Here is a 16,059-nt window from a genome sequence, read left to right on the forward strand (position 1 = left end):
TGTGATGCCTAGTAACTGCTTGAAAATCCATCCAATTACTCTTTTCTTACTTCTGACAGCAATAGCTTTAATCCACCCTTTCAGATTTCTGAATCAAGCAAGCCTCTCACAACTCCTAGCTGCTGACCTATTTCCAGTGGAATGTCACCTCATCTAGGTAAGCAAGGTATGGCACCCAGCACTCTCAGACAAACTCCCACAGCATATTTCCTCATGGGAAGTCCCAGTATGACCCAAGAATGTGTTTGCAAGGAACGGAAAGTAGAGGGAAACACTCTGCCCTGGCTCTGGAAGTTAGATCCTCTGGGCAAGCCTGGAAGTTTCTCTTCTTAGAATCAAGGCAGTTCCTGATAGATAGAGGCCTGAAAACACACTCTGTGTTGATCATGCCTTTCCTACCTTGAAGGAACATACCGTTCCAGCATTCTGTGTGCTGAGAGTCACACACCCTGAAAATGCTTACTCGGATGTCATTTTTCAGCTGAAATTTCCCCTGACAGTGTGACCAAAGGGAAGGCCCCCACACTCATAGGGAAAGGCAAACCAACCTCTAAACGTTTGTCCCATCACAGTTTCTCTGTAGCAGCAATAAACTGAATATGTATTTGTCTGGAAAACTCATGGATATGGCAGGGACAGCTCCTGAGTCTGAACCTGGACACCATACATTTGTGGCAAAATTTGCATTTTTCTCTCAGTTCAGTTCAGTCTCTCAGTCGTGTCCGACTCTTTGTGACCCCATAGGCTGCAGCACACCAGGTCTCCCTATTCATCACCAGTTCCTAGAGTTTACCCAATCTCATGTCCATTGAGTCTGTGATGCCGTCCAACCATCTCATCCTCTGTTGTCCCCTTCTCCTCCTGCCTTCAGTCTTTCCCAGCATGAGTGTCTTTTCAAATGACCCAGTTATTCTCATTATGTGCCCAAATTATTTGAGTTTCAGCCTCAGTCCTTCCACTGAATATGTAGGACTGGTTTCCTTTAGAATTCACTGGGTGGATCTCCTTGCAGGAAAAGGGACTCAAAAGAGTCTTCTCCAACACCATACCTCAAAAACATCAATTCTTCAGGACTCAGCTTTCTTTATAGTCCAACTCTAACATCCATACATAACTACTGGAAAAACCATAGTCTTGACTAGACGGACATTTGTTGGCAAAGTAATGTCTCTGCTTTTAAACATGCTGTCTAGGTTGGCCATAACTTTTCTTCCAGGAGTCAGCTTCTTTTAATTTCATGGCTGCAGTCACAATCTGCAGTGATTTTGGAGCCCCCGAAAATAAAGTCTGTCACTGTTTCCACTGTTTCCCCATCTATTAGCCATGAAGTGATGGGACAAGATGCCATGAGCTTAGCTTTATGAATTGAGTTTTAATCCGAATTTTTCACTTTCTTCTTTCACTTTCATCAAGAGGCTCTTTAGTTCTTCTTCACTTTCTTCCATAAGGGTGGTGTCATCTACATAGCTGAGGTCATTGTTATTTCTCCTGGCAGTCTTGATTCCAGCTTGTCCTTCATCCAGCCCAGGGTTTTTCATGATACATTCTTCATACAAGTTATATAAGCAGGGTAAAAATATACAGCCTTGACATACTCCTTTCTGTATTTGGAACCAGTCTGTTTTTCCATGTCCAGTTCTAACTGTTGCTTCCTGACCTGCATACAGACTTCTCAAGAGCCAGGTTCAGGTGCTCTGGTATTCCCATCTCTTTCAGAATTTTCCACAGTTTGTTGTGATCCATGCAGTCAAAGGCTTTGGCATAGTCAATAAAGCAGAAATAGATTTTGTTCTCTCTTGTTTTTTCCATGATCCAACAGATGTTGGCAATTAGATCTCTGGTTCCTCTGCCTTTCCTAAATCCAGCTTGAACATCTGAAAGTTCATCACTCATGTACTGTTGAAGCATGGCTTGGAGAATTTGCAGCACTACTTTACCAACATGTGAGATGAGTGTAGTTGTGCAGTACTTTGAGCATTCTTTGGCGTTGCCTTTCTTTGAGATTTGAATGAAAAGTGACCTTTACCAGTCCTGTGGTCACTGCTGAGTTTTCTTAATTTGTGAGCATATAGAGTGCAGCACTTTCACAGCATCATGTTAGAATTTTAAATAGCTCAGCTGGAATTCCATCACCTCCACTAGCTTTGTTCGTAGTGATGCTTCCTAAGGTCCACTTGACTTCGCATTCCACAGTGTCTGGCTCTAGGTGAATAATCATAGAATTGTGATTATCTGAGTCATGAAGATCTTTCTTGTGTAGTTCTTCTGTATATACATACCACCTCTTCTTAATATATTGTGCTTCTTTTAGGTCCACACCATTTCTGTCCTTTATTGTGTCCATCTTTGCATGAAATGTTCCCTTGGTCCACTAGGGAAGGGAATGGCATACCACTTCAGTATTGTTGCCTTGCGAACCTGATGAACAGTATGGAAAGGCAAAAAGATGGGACCTTGAAAGATGAACTCCCCAGGTCAGTAGATGCCCCATATGCTACTGGAGATCAGAGGAAAAATAGCTCCAGAAAAATGAAGAGTTGGAGCCAAAGCAAAAACAACACCCAGTTGTGGATGTGACTGGCGATAGAAGCAAAGCATGATGTTGTAAAGAGCAATATTGCATAGGGACCAGGAATGTTAGGTCCATGAATCGAGGCAAATTGCAAGAGGTCATACAGGATGGCAAGGGTGCATGTCGACATTTTAGGAATAAGGGAACTAAAATTGACTGGAATGGGTGAATTTAACTCAGATGACCATCATATCTACTACTGTGGGCAAGAATCCCTTAGAAGAAATGGAGTAGCCATAATACTCAAGAAAAGAGTCCGGGGTGTAGTACTTGGATGCAGTCTCAAAAAAGACAGAATGAACTCTATTGCTTCCAAGGCAAACCTTTTAATATCACAGTAATACAAGTCTATGGCCCAATAAGTAATGCTGAAGAAGCTGAAGTTGAATGGTTCTATGCAGGCCTACAAGACCGTATAGAAAAGAAAAGTGAAAAGAAAAGTGAAAATGAAAGTGATGTCACTCAGTCATGTCCAACTCTTTGCGACCCCACAGACTGTAGCCTACCATGCTCCTCCATCCATGGGATTTTCCAGGCAAGAGTACTGGAGTGGGTTGCCTTAGAACTAACACCCAAAAAAGATATCCTTTTCATTATAGGGGACTGGGATGCAAAAGTAGGAAGTCAAGAAATACCTATCACAGAACTACCTGGAGTAACAGGCAAATTTGGCCTTGGAGTACAGAATGAAACACCACAAAGGCTAATAGAATTTTGCCAAGAGAATGCACTAGTCATAGCAAACACCCTTTTCCAACAACACAAGAGAAGACTCTACACATGGACATCATCAGATGGTCAACATCAAAATCAGATTGATTATATTCATTGCAGCCAAAGATGGAGAAGCTCTATACAGTCAACTAAAACAAGACCAGAACTAACTGTGGCTCAGATCATGAACTCCTTTTGGCCAAATTCAGAGTTAAATTGAAGAAAATAAGGAAAACTACTAGACCATTCAGATATGACCTAAATCAATTCCCTTATGATTTTACAGTGGAAATGTCAAAAAGAGTCAAGGGATTACCTCTGATAGAGTGCCTGAAGAATTATGGATAGAGGTTCATGACATTGTACAGGAGACAAGGATCAAGACCATCTCCAAGAAGAAGAAATATAAAATGCAAAATGGCTGTCTGAGGAGCCTTACAAACAGCTGTGAAAAGAAGAAAAGTGAAAAGCAAAGGAAAAAAGGAAAGATATATTTATCTTTATCTCTAGGTCGGCTCTAGGTTGGCTCTGAAATGGTGCGGCCTAGAAACTGCTTGAAAATCCATCCAATTGTTTTTGTTTTTGTTTTTGTATTACTTCTGACATGGATAGCTTTGGGTCACCCTTTGGGATTTCTGAAGCAAGCAGGAAAAACGTCACTCTTAGTGACTGGCCTATTTCCATTGGAATGTCATCTTATCAAATTACACAAAGTATAGCACTCTCAGACACACTCCCTCAGCCTGTTTCCTCATGGACAGTCCTGGTATCACCTAGGAATGTGTTTACAAGGCATAGAAAGTGCACTGGAAGACACTTCCCTTACACTGGAAGTTAGGTCCTATGGGCAAGCCTGGAGGTCTCATGTCTTATAATCTAGACAATTCCTGACAGATAGATGCTTGAAAACACATTATCTGTTGTTGCCTTTCCTTCCTCAAAGGCAAATTGCTTTCCCAACATTCTGTGTGCTGAGAGCAACTAACTGCTTGAAAATGCTTGCTTGGAGGTCATTTTTCAGTAACAATCTCCCTTGATGGTATAATGGTAAGGAAGTCACTAAAAATCACAGGGAAGGGCAAACCAACATCCAAACATCTGTTCCATCACGTTTTCCATATAGGAGTGACCACTGAGCCTAGGTCTGTCTGGAAAATTCATGGACATTGTGGGGCCACATCCTGAGTGTGAAACTGGACACTGGACCTTAGTGACAAAATTTCCAGTTTTCCCACAGTTGGCCCTAAAACAGTGCAGCATAGAAACTGCTTGAAAATCCAACCAATTACTATTTTATTACTTCTGACAGTGATAGCTTTGGATCACCCTTTGGGATTTCTATAGCAAGTAGGCAGCTCTCCACTCCTAGCCATTTGCCTGGTTCCAATGGAATGTCACCTTATCTAGGTAAGCACAGTATGGCACCCAGCACTCTCAGACACATTCCCACAGCCTGTTTCCTTATGGGCAGTCCCAGTGTCTTCTAGGAATGTGTTTACAATCCTCGAAAAGTGCTGGGAAATATAATGTCCTGACTTGAAGTTAGATCCTCTGGGCAAGCCCGGAGGACTCACATCTTAGAATCTAGACAGTTAATGATCATAGAGGCCTGAAAATTCACTCTCTGTTGATGCCTTTCCTTCCTCGAAGGAACATAGCTTTCCCAGCATTCTGTGTGCTGAGAGTCACTCACTGGTTCAAAACACTTGCTTGGAGTTATTTTTCAGTAGGAATTTCCCCTGACAGTGTGATCATATGGAAGGCCCCTGGACTCACAGGGAAAGGCAAACCAACATCCAAACATGTGTTTCATCACATTCTCTCTGAAGGAGAGAGCCAGTGAGCCTAGGTCAGTCTGGAAAATTCTAGGATACTGCAGGATCCCATCCTGAGTGTGAACCTGGACACCAGAGGTTCATGGAAAAATTCACATTTTTCTCTAAGTTGGCCCTAAAATGGCGTGGCTTAGCAACTGTTTGAAAACCCATCCAATTGCTGTTTTTGTACTTCTGACAGAGATAGCTTTTGTCCCCACTTTGGGATTTCTGAAGCAGGCAGGCAGCTCTACTATTGGCCCATTTCCAGTGGAATATCACCTCACCTAGGTAACAACATTATGACACGCAGCAGCCTCAGCACATTCCCACAGGCTGTTTCCTCATGGGCAGTTCTGATATGACATAGGAAATACGGTTAAAAGCCTGGGTTAGTGCAAGGAAACACAATGCTCTGACTCTGGAAGTTAGACCCTGAGGGCAAGACTGGAGGTCTCACATCATAGAATCTAGACAATTCCTGATAGATAAAGGTCTGAAAATTCACTCTCTGCTGATGCCTTTCTTTCCTTGAAGGAACATAGTTTTCCCAGCATTCTGCTTCCTGAGTGTCACACACTGCTTGAAATAATTTTTTTGGAGGTCATTTTTTTCAGTAGGAATTTCACCCAAAGGTGTGACTGGAGGGAAGGCACTACATTCACAGTGAAAGGAAAACCACATCTAAACATCTGTTCCAACACATTGGCTCTGTAGGAGAGATATAGTTGGCAAAGTCCATCTGGAAAATTCCTGGATACTGGGGGGGACACATCCTGGCTGTGAAACTTGATAGTAGGCATTGGTGGCAAATTCACATTTTTCTCTCCATTGGCCATAAAACGATGTGGCCTAACAACTGCTTGAAAATCCACTTAATACCTGTTTTCTTACTTCTGACACTGATAGCCTTGTTCCACCGTTTTGGGTTTCTGAACCAACAGGTGGCTCATAACTCCTGGCCCCTGGCCCATTTACAGTGGAATGTCAGTTCATCTAGGTAAGGACAGTGTGGTGTGGAGCATTCTCAGACACTCTCCCATAGCCCATTTCCTCATGGGCATTCCCGTGTGATCAAGAATGTGTTTGCAAGGCTCAGAATTTGCAGATCCTGATTGATCCTGATACACAGAGGTCTGAAAACATACTATCTGTTGATGACTTTCCTTCCTCAAAGGAACATAGCTTTCCCAGCATTCTGTGTGCTAAGAGTCACACACTGCTTGAAAACACTTGTTTGGAAGTCATTTTCAGTAGCAATGTCCCATGACGGTCTGACTATAGCAAAGGCCAAAAGACTCACAGGGAAAGGCAAATCAACATCCAAATGTCTGTTACATCACGTTTCTCTGTGGGAGAGATATAGTTATCCTAAGTGAACCTAGGTCTATATTGAAAAGTCTTGGATACTGTGGGGACACATCAAATGTGAAACTGAATATGGGACTTTGTTGGCAAACTTCACATTTTCCTCTTGGTTGGCCCTAAAATGTTGGAAAGCTATGGTCCTTTGAGGAAGGAAAGACATCAATAGAGAGTGGGTTGTCAGGCCTCTATATAGCAGGAACGGTTTAGAATCTAAGACGTGAGACCTCCAGGCTTGCCCAGAGGACTTAACTTCCAGAGTCAGGGCTGTGTGTCTCACTGTCCTTTCCGAGCCTTGCAATCACATTCCTAGTTCATACCATGACTGCCCATGAGCAAGCAGGCTGTGGAAGTTTGTCTTAGAGTTCTGGGTGCCATACCGTGTTCACCTGGTTGAGGTGAATCCCACTGCAATTGGGCCTGTGAAGAAGAGTTGTGGGCCACTCGTTTGCTTCAGAAATCCCAAAGGGTGAAGCAAAGCTAGCACTGTCCGAAGTAAGAAAACAGCAATTGGATGGATTATTAAGCAGTTGCTAGGCTGCACCACTTTAGGGCCCCCTGAGAGAAGAATGCAAATTTTGCCACCAAGGTCTGTTATCTAGGTTCACACTCAGGGTGTGTTGTATGGAATTTGCTATGCACAGGCTTGTACTATAATTAGAAGGGCCTCTATGAAAAGTAAGAATGACTTTCTCATCACCACCAGATGCAGGCCTGAGAGCAGTAAAAACTACATCATCGAAACACATGTAGAAAACAAGACGTTGAAGTACTGATGTGACTGATGGGAAACCATTAGTGATGGTTCCTGTAACCAGCGCCTTGAGGGAGTTGCTGAGAAAGGGCACCACTAGCCAAAGGGTTAAACAGAGTCATGAAAGGCCTGAAGGTTTGACATTGAGGACTGTGCATTGTAATTCTTTATCCCCAACCTGAGACTGTAAAGAACAAACATCTCTAGAGCATGTGCAAGGTAATAGATGTTAACAATAAAGGGCATGCAAGCATTAGGGTCTGGGCTTTTGCCTGTGAATGGCATCAGCCTCATGGTCCCCACTTTATTTCTGAGACTTATTTTTATTTATACTTCTGTGGCACCACTCCCTCAGGTCAGTTTGTTGTTGGGATAGTCCCAAAATGTATCCCCGCAGGATCCAAGAATTTTCAACACAGACCTAGGCTCACTGAAATCTCTGCTACAGAGAAAATGTCATGGAACACAATTTTGATGTTGCTTTGCATTTCCATGTGAGTGTGGTCCCCTTCCCAACAATCACAGCCTCAGGGTAAATGGTTACTTAAAGATGAACTCCAAGCAAGTGTTTTAAAGCAACATATGACACTCAGCACACAGAATGCTGGGAAAGCTATCTTCCTTCGAGAAAGGAAAGGTATCAACAAGGAGTGTGTTTTCAGTCCTCTATCTAGCAAGAACTGTTTAACTTCTAAGACATGAGAACTCCAGGCTTGCCCAGATTATCTAACTTACAGAGTCAGGGCAGTGTGTCTCCCTGCACTTTCCAAGCATTGCAAACATATTCCTAGGCTATACTGTGACTACCCATGAGGAAGCAGGCTGTAGGAACTGAGAGTCCTGGGTACCATACTGTAGTCACCTAGACGAGGTGACATTTCACTGCAAATGGGCCTGCGGAGAGGAGTTGCAAGCCACCAGCTTGCTTCAGAAATCCCGAAGGGTGGAGCAAAACTAGCGCTGTCAAAAGTAGGAAAACATCAATTGGATGCATTTTCAAGCTGTTGCTAGGCCACACCACTTTAGGGACCACCGAGAAAAATGTGAATTTTGCCGTCAAGCTTAGGTATCCGGATTCACACTCATGGTGTGAGGACCCAACAATTTTCCAGAGAGACGTAGGATCACTGGATCTCTCCTACAGAGAAAACTCTGATGACACAAAGGTTTGGATGTTGGTTTGCCTTTCCCTGTGAGTGTGGGTCGCTTCCCTACAATCAGAGCCTCATGTTAAATTGAGACTGAGAGATTAACTACAAGCAAGTGTTCTCAAGCAGTGTGTGACTTTCAGCACATAGAATGCTGGGAAATCTGTGCTTCATGAAGGAAGGAAAGGATTCTAGAGAGTGTGTGTTTTCAGTAGTCTATCTAGAACTAACTGTCTAGTTTCTAAGACATGAGACCTCTAGGCTTGCCCAGAGAACCTAATTTCCAGAATCAGGGCAGTATATCTGCCTGTACTTTCCGAGCCTTGAAAGCGCATTACTAGGCCATGCCTCGACTATCCATGAGGAAGCAGGATGAGGGAGTGTGTCTGAGAATGCTGGGTGCCATACTTTGTTCGCCTAGTCCAGGTGACATTCCATTGAAAATGGTCCTGGGACAAGGAGTTGTCAGCTTCAAGTTGCTTCAGAATCCAAAAGGGTGGATCAAAGCTGCTGCTGCTGCTAAGTTGCTTCAGTCATGTCCGACTCTGTGTGACCCCATAGACAGCAGTCCACTAGGCTCCCCTGTCCCAAGGATTCTCCAGGCAAGAACACTGGAGTGAGTTGCCATTTCCTTCTCCAATGTATTTAAGTAAAAAGTGAAAGTGAAGTCACTCAGTCGTGTCCAACTCTTAGCGACCCCATGGACTGCAGCCTACCAGGCTCCTCCATCCATGGGATTTTCCAGGCAAGAGTACTGGAGTGGGCTGCCATTGCCTTCTCCAGATCAAAGCTAACCCTATCAAAATTAAAACAGCAATTGCATGAATTTTCAAGCAGTTACTGACTGCACAGCTTTTGGCCTCCCTGAGTGAAAAACAAGAATTTTTTCTACCAAGGTCCAGTACCTAGGTTCACACTCAGGGCGTGACCCCACAGGATCCAAGTATTTTCCCGACAGACTTAGGCCCCCTGAATCTCTCCTACAGAGAAAATGTGATGGAACAGACATTTGGATGTTGCTTTTCTTTTCCCTGTGAGTGTGGGGCTCTTCCCTATGGTCACAGCCTCAGGAAAAATTGTGATTAAAAAAAAAAAAAAAAAAAAAACACCTCCAAAAAACGGTTTACAAGATGTGTGCAACTCTCAGTATATGGAATGCTGGGAAAGCTATTTTCCTTTGAGGAAGGAAAGGCATCAACAAAGACTGTACTTTCAGGCCTCTATCTAGCAGGAGCTCTCTAATTTCTAAGACATGAGACTTGCAGTCTTGCCCAGAGGACCTAACATCTAGTATATGGGCAGTGGGTCTCCCTGCAGTTTCCTAGCCTTGAATACACATTTGTAGGCCATGCCACGACTGCCCATGCGGAAGCAGGCTGTGGGAGTGTGTCTGAGAGTTCTGGGTGCCATACTGTGTTCACCTAGTTGAGGTGACATTCAACTACAAATGGGCCTGCAGTGAGGTGTTGCGAGATACCCATTTGCTTTAAAAATCCCAAAGGGTGGACTAAAGCTAGTGCTTTCAGAAGTAAGAAAACAGAATTTGGATGGATTTTCAAGCATTTGCTAGGCCCCACCGCTTTAAGGCCCACCGAGAGAAAAATGCAAATTTTGCCAACAAGGTCCATTATCCAAGTTCACACTCAGGGTGTATCCCCACAGTATCCAAGAATTTTCCAGACAGACGTAGGCTCCCTGGATCTCTCCTACAGAGAAAACTTGATGGAACAGACATTTGCATGTAGGTTTAGCTTTGTGTTCCACCCTTCCCTACAATCACACCCTCTGGCGTAATTGTGAATGAAAAATGAACTTCAGGCAAGTGTTTTCAAACAGTGTATGACACTCAGAACACAGAATACTGGGAAAGCTATCTTCCTTCAAGGAAAGAAAGGCATCAACAGAATGTGTTTTCAAGCCTCTATGTAGCAGTAACCATCTAGTTTCTAGGACATGAGACTTCCAGGATTGCCCAGAAGATCTATAATTCAGTCAGTGCAGTGTGTCTCTGTGAACTTTCTGAGCCTTACAAAAACAATCTTATGTTGTACCGTGACTGCCCATGTGTTAGCAGGCTATGTGAGTGTTTCTGAGAGTGCTGGTGCCATACTGTGTTCACCCAGTCGAGGTCACATTCCATTCAAGATGGGACCATGGTGAGGAGTGGTCAGCACAAGCTTGCTTCAGAAATCTGAGAGGGTGGATCAAAGCTAGCCCTGTCAAAATTAAAACAGCAATAGGATGGACTTTCTATCTGTTGCTGGCTGCCTTGCTTTTAGACTTCCTGGGTGAAAAATGTGAATTTTGCCACCAAGTTCCAGGAACCAGGTTCACACTCAGGGTATGACCCTGCAGGATTCAAGTATTTTCCCAACAGATCTAGTCTCTCTGAATCTCTCCTACAGAGAAAATGTGATGAAACAGATGTTTGGATGTTGCTTTGCCTTTCCCTGTGAATGTGGGGTCCTTCCCTACAGTCACGGATTCAGGGGAAATTGAGATTCATAAAACACCTCTGAACAAGGGTTTTCAAGATGTGTGTGACTCTCAGAACACAGAATTCTGGGAAAGCTATCTTCCTTAGAGGAAGGAAAGGCATCAACAAAGACTGTTTTCAGGCCTCTATCTAGCAGGAGCTGTCTAGTTTCTAAGACGTGAAACTTCACATCTTGCCCAGAGGACCTAGCATCCAGAATCAGAGCAGTGGGTTTACATGCAGTTTCTGAGCCTTGAAAACACGTTCATAGGCCATAGTGCATCTGCCCATGAGGAAGCAGGCAATGCAGATGCTAGCCTGCATCACCCACAGTGGTGGAGGCTAGCAACTCCCTGAAATTCCATCCAATTACTGTTTGCTTACTTATGACAGCATGAACTTTGTTCCATGCTTTGGGATTTCTGAAGCAAGTGTGTACCTTGCAAATCCTTGCTGTGGGCCCAATCACATTGCAATGTGACCTAGACTAGATGAACAGAGTGACACTTAGCATTCTCGGACACACTCCCACAGCCTGCTTCCTCATGATAATTCATAGTATGGCCTAGGGATGTGTTTTCAAGTCTTGCAAAACACAAGGTCCGAAAAATACGTGAATTTTGCCACCAAAGTCTGGTATCCAGGTTGACACCCAGCGTGTGTCACCACAGGATCAATGAATTTTTCATACAGACCTAGGCTCCCTAGATCACCCCTACAGAGAAAACCTGAAGGAATAGACGTATGGATGTTGTTTGTCTTTCCCAGTGAGGGTGGGGCCTTCCATCTGGTCACAGCCTCAGGGGAAACTGAGACTGAAAAATGACCTACAAGCAAGAGCTTTCAGGCAGTGAATGGCTATCCCTACACAGAATGCTGGCAAAGCTATCTTGCTTCAAGGAAGGAAAGGCATCAACAGAGAGGATGTTTTCAGGCCTCTATCTAGCAGCAACTGTTTAGCTTCTGAGACCTGAGACCTCCAGGTTTATCCAGAGTCAGGGCAGTGTGTCTCCCTGCATTCCCGTGTGCTGAAAAAAACATATTCTTAAGCCATTATGGGACTGGGCATGAGGAAGCAGACTGCAGGAGTGTGTCTGAGAGTGCTGGATGCCATCCTGTGGTCACCAAGTTGTGTTGACATTGCATTGAAAATGGGCCCACACCAAGGGGTTACGATATACACTCTTGCTTCAGAAATCCCAAAGGGTGGAGCAAAGCTAGCGCTGTCAGAAGTAAGCAGAAAGAAATTTGATGGATTTTCAAGCAGGTGCTAGGCCACACTGCTTTAGGGCACCCCAGGGGATAAAGAGGAATTTTGCCACCAAGGTCTGGTGTCCAGCTTGACACTCAGGGTGTGTCCTCGAATGTCCGAGAATTTTCCAGACAGATCTAGCTTACCTGGATCACTCCTACAGAGAAACTGTGATGGAACAGACATTTGGATGTTGATTTGCCTTTCCCTGTTAGTGTGGGGCTCTTCCCTATGGTCACATCTTCAGGGGATATTTCGACTGAAAAGTGACCTCCAACCACGCGCTTTCAAGCAGTGTGTGACACAGTACACAGAATGCTGCGGAAGCTCTTTTCCCTCAAGGAAGAGAAGACATCAGCAGAGAGCTTGTTTTCAGTCCTCTATCTAGCAGGAACTGTTTAGCTTCTGAATCGTTAGACCTGAAGGCTTGCCCAGAGGACCCAACTTCCAGAGTCAGGGCAGTGTGTCTCCCTGCACTTTCTAACCCTTGCAAACACATTTCTAGGCCATACTACGACTGTCCATGAGGAAGCAGGCTGCGAGAGTGTGTCTGACAGTGCTGGGTGCCATACTGTGGTCACCAATTCTATGTGACATTGCACTGCCAATGGGCCCGTGGTGAGGATTTGCTAGGTGCACCCTTGCTTCACAAATGCCAAAGCATGGAGCAGAGCTAGCACTGTCATAAATAAGCAACAATTGGATGGATTTTTAAGCAGTTACTAGCCTGCATCACTTTAGGGATCCCCAAGAAAAATATGTGAATTTTGACACCAAGGTCCAGTAACCAGGTTGACACTCAGGGTGTTTCTCCACAGGATCAAAGAATTTTTCAGACAGACCTAGACTTCCTGGATCATTCTTACAGAGAACATCTGATTAAACAGATGTTTGAATGTTGTTTTGCTTTCCCTGTGAGTGTGGGGTCCTTTCCTCCAGTCACAGCCTTGGGGGAAATTGTGACTGAAAAATGACCTCTGGTGAAGCGCTTTCAAGCAGTGTATGATTTTAAGCACAAAGAAATCTGGGGAAACTATCTTGCTTCAAAGAATGAAAAGCATCAACAGAGTGTGTTTTCAGGCCTCTGTCTAACAGGAACTCTTTAGTACATGAGACCTGAGACCTCCAGGTATGACAAGCAGACCTAATTTCCAGAGTCAGGGCAGTGTGTCTCCCTGTACTTTTGTGCCTTAGAAGCACATCCCTATGCTATACAGCATCTGCCCATGAGGAAGCAGACTGTGGGAATGCATCTGAGGGTGCTGGGTGCCATACTGTGGTTACCTATTTGAGGTGGCATTCCCCACAAATGGGCCTGCAGCAAGAATTGCAAGTGTTCTGTTTGCTACAGAATTCCCAAGGGGTAGATCAAAGCAAACACTGTCAAAAGTAAGTAAGCAGAAATAGGGTGGATTTTCCAGAAGTTACTAAGCCACACCACTTTAGGGTCCCCTGAGGGAAAAATGTAAATTTTGCCACAAAGGTTTGGTATCCAGGTTGACACTCAGGGTGTGTCCCCATAGGATCCAAGATTTTTGCAAACAGACCAAGTCTCCCAAGATCTGTCCAAGAGAGAAATCGTGATGGAACACACATTTGGATGCTGGTTTGCCTTTCCCTGTGAGTGTGGGGACCTTCTCTCCAGTCACAGACTCAAGGGAAATTGTGAATGAAAATTGACCTCCAAGCAAGAGCTTTCAAACAGTGCATGACTCTCCACACAGAGAATGCTGGGGTAGCTGTGTTGTTTTGAGGAAGGAAAGGTGATAACAGAGGGTGTGTTTTCAGGCCTCTAACTAGCAGGAACTGTTTAGCTTCTGAGATGTGAGACTTAGAGACTTGCCCAAAGGACCTAACTTCCAGAGACAGGGCAATTTGGCTCCCTGCATTTTCGAGTGTGGCAAACACATTCCAGGGCTATTATGGGATGGCCCATGTGGAAGCAAGCTGTGGGAGTGTGTCTGACACTGCTGTGTGCCATCCTGTGGTCACCAAATTGAGGTGACATTGCACTGAAAATGGGTCCAGGCTGAGGAGTTGAGAGTCTCCCTCTTGCTTCAGAAATCACAAAAGGCAAGCATACCTAGTGCTGTCAGAAATGAGCAAAAAATTTTGATTGATTTTCAAGCAGATGCTAGGCCACACGACTTTAGGACACCCTGTAAGAAAAAGGGGAATTTTGCTACCAAGGTCCAGTATCCAGGTTGACACTCAGGGTATGCCCCTGAGGTTCCAAGAATTTTCCAGACAGATCTAGGTTACCTGGATCACTCCTACAGAGAAATCCTGAAGGAACAGATGTTTGGATGTTGGTTTGCCTTTCCCTGTGAGTGTGGGGCACTTCCCTACAGACACATCCTCAGGGGATATTGTGACTGAAAAATGACCTCCAAGCAAGCATTTTCAAGTAGTTTGTGACTCCCAGCACACAGAATGCTGGAAAAGTTATCTTCCTTCAAGGAAAGGAAGGCATCAGTTTGTTTTCAGTCCTCTATCTAATAAGACCTATTTAGCTTCTGAGATGTGAGAACTGAAGGCTTGCCCAAAGGACCAAACTTCCAGAGTAAGGGCAGTTTGTCTCCCTGCATTTTTCATCTTTTGAAAACACATTGCTTGGCCATCCTGCGACTGTCCATAAGGAAGCAGGCTGCAGGAGTGTGTCTGAGAGTGCTGGATAACATATTGTGCTCACCTAGTCGAGGTGACATTGAACTGCCAATCTGCCCCCAGTGAGGAGTTGCAATCCTCATGACTGCCTCAGAAATCCCAAAGGGTGGAGCAAAGCTAGTACACTCAGAAGCAAGAAAACAGCAATTTGATGAATTTTCAAGCAGTTACTAGGCCGCATTGCTTTAGGTCCCACCAAGAGAAAAATGTAAATGTTGCCACCAAAGTCCATTATGCAGGTTCGCACTCAGGGATCCAATAATTTTCCTGACAGACCTAGGTTCACTGGATCTCTCCTATGTAGAAAATATGATGGAACAGATGTTTGGATGTTGGTTTGCCTTTCCCTGTGGGTGTGGGTCATTTCCTTTCTCTCACAGCCTCATGGGAAATTGCAACTGAAAAATGAACTCCAAGAAATCACTTTCAAGTACTGTGTGACTCTCAGCACACATAATGTTGGGAAAGATATCTTCCTTCAAGGAAGGAAAGTCATCAACAGAGAGTGTTTTTTCAGCCCTTTGTTCAGCAGGAACTGTTTACCTTCAAAGACGTGAGACCTCCAGGCTTCCCCAGAGGACCTAATTTCCAGAGTAGGGTAATGTGTCTCGCTGCACTTTCTGAGCCTTACATACACATTTCTAGGTTATACTGGGACTTCCCATGAAGAAGCATGCTGAAGGAGTGTGTCTGAGAGTGCTGGATGCCATATTGTGGTCACCTTAACAAGGTGAGATTCCACTTCAAATGGGCCCATGGCTAGGAGTTGTGAGCTCCTCGCTTGCTTCAGAAATCCCAAAGGGTGGAGCAAAGCTAGCACTGTCAGAAGTAAGAAAACATCAGCTGGATATATTTTCAAGTAGTCACTAGGCTGCACTGCTTTAGGGCCTACAGAGAGAGAAATGTGCATTTTTCCATCAAGATCAGTTATCCAGGTTCACACTCAGGGTGTGTTCCCACAGGATTCAAGAATTTTCCAGACAGACCTAGACTCACTTGAACCCTCCTACAGAGAAAACGTGATGGAACAGACGTTTACATGGTCTTTTGCTGATCCCTGTGATTCTGGGGTCTTCCATATGGTCACACCCTCAGGGGAAACTGTGATTATAAAATGACCTGCAAGCAAGGGTTTTCAAGCAGTATGTGATTATCAGTACACAGAAGGCTGGGAAAAGTATGCTCCTTCTAGGAAGGAAAGGTATCAACCGAGAGTGTGTTTTCTGGCCTCTATCCAACAGGAAATGTCTAGTTTCAAAGACTTGACACCTCCAGGCATGCCCAGAGGGCCTCGTTT

Source organism: Bos indicus, chromosome 19 (genome assembly GCF_029378745.1).
Source record: "Bos indicus isolate NIAB-ARS_2022 breed Sahiwal x Tharparkar chromosome 19, NIAB-ARS_B.indTharparkar_mat_pri_1.0, whole genome shotgun sequence".
NCBI classification, from domain to species: Eukaryota; Metazoa; Chordata; class Mammalia; order Artiodactyla; family Bovidae; genus Bos; species Bos indicus.